Genomic DNA, 1,402 nt, shown 5'->3' with positions numbered 1-1,402 from the left:
TTAGGATCTTGGTCGCTATGAACGGATTCGGACACTCCATGCTTGCAAATCCACCAATTGAAGAAAACTGAAGCAACCGTCTGGCAGAAATCCCGAGCATCTAAGGTAAGCGAAGGCCACCAGTATCTCTTGCTCGAGGCGTCTAACATCTACTTTTCACCCACGTGGCCGAGTTGCTCGTGTAACTCTTGCAGAACTGTTTGCGCTAGTGATCCAGGAACTACTAGACGCCCGGGAGAGTAAACACCTTCTTGGTACCATAAAATCTCATCCTCTAGAGAAGGTCTCTACCATTTTTGCTAGCTCCATCTAGCCGCCTTGCTGGTCGACGTTATCTCTTCCGACGGAGACCTATGCGAGGATGCCAGAAACTTCTCGTGTATCAAAGCCGTATCAAGATCAGTAATTTGCGCATTTCTCCAATGTCTGGCAGGGTCTCCTCTACCCTGTTCCTAGTGTTCCTAGAACAGCCCGGTTGATTTGGTTTTGGCATTTTTATTAAAGGGTCAAGATTGGGAGGAAAGGTACAATGTTTAGGGCGGGGAAGAATCGCAATCGCAACTAGGCACGGAAGGCGACGACCCTCTCACCAGATTCGAATTTCCGGGTTACCCCCTCCCTAAAAGGCACATTAAAACAACGTAAGTATTACACGTGTACCAGGGGCCGAGGCTCTGTCTTTGGTAGCAGTGACTAAGCAAAGCTCAATTTTATCCTTCCAGAGCCCAAAATATGGCAAATTTGAGATACAAATGAGGAGATATTTAAATAAATTTTTTCAATTTATAGCCATAATGCCCAAGTAAAATCAATTTTAAATTAGCCTGTGAGTCAAAGAAGTTGATCTTTGAGGGATTTGAATAATATGCATTTACTTCTTCAATGTGATGCAAAATGCAAGACGAATTGTTGGTTGACTTTTTCTTTGTTAGCCGTGACTAAACGAAACTCACTTCATCTATCTACTGCCCTATTTGAGGGGATTTGAGATTGGCTTATAAGTCAAATGGACATACTCAATGATTCTACTAAATAATGTGTTTCTGATTTATCGCTATGTTTGTTCAAACTGTGGAACTCTTAGTAACGGCTGGAAGGTTTATGTTGATTTTAAATGCTCTTCCGGTATATGCAATGACCAGTCTTCCTGTCATGATTTTGCTTTTTGCATGCATACAGCCGAGGCATAGTTAGCTGCTAGCGATCCCGAAGTTGTTTGTACAATCTAAGACGTGGAATCTTCTCTCTGTAGGCTCACAATATTTATTTTATAGGCCGTGATCAAGGAGCTTCGAATGAAATGTCCTAGAATATTACTGTTAACTGTTTCAAAGTCCAGTACTGGGATCTGGTACCCATCACCAGAGAATTGACCCCAACAAGCTTACTTTAACAGCATTTA

The sequence above is a fragment of the Echinococcus granulosus genome, assembly GCF_000524195.1.
Source record: "Echinococcus granulosus chromosome Unknown EG_S00074, whole genome shotgun sequence".
NCBI classification, from domain to species: Eukaryota; Metazoa; Platyhelminthes; class Cestoda; order Cyclophyllidea; family Taeniidae; genus Echinococcus; species Echinococcus granulosus.
This window is presented reverse-complemented; position numbering follows the sequence as displayed.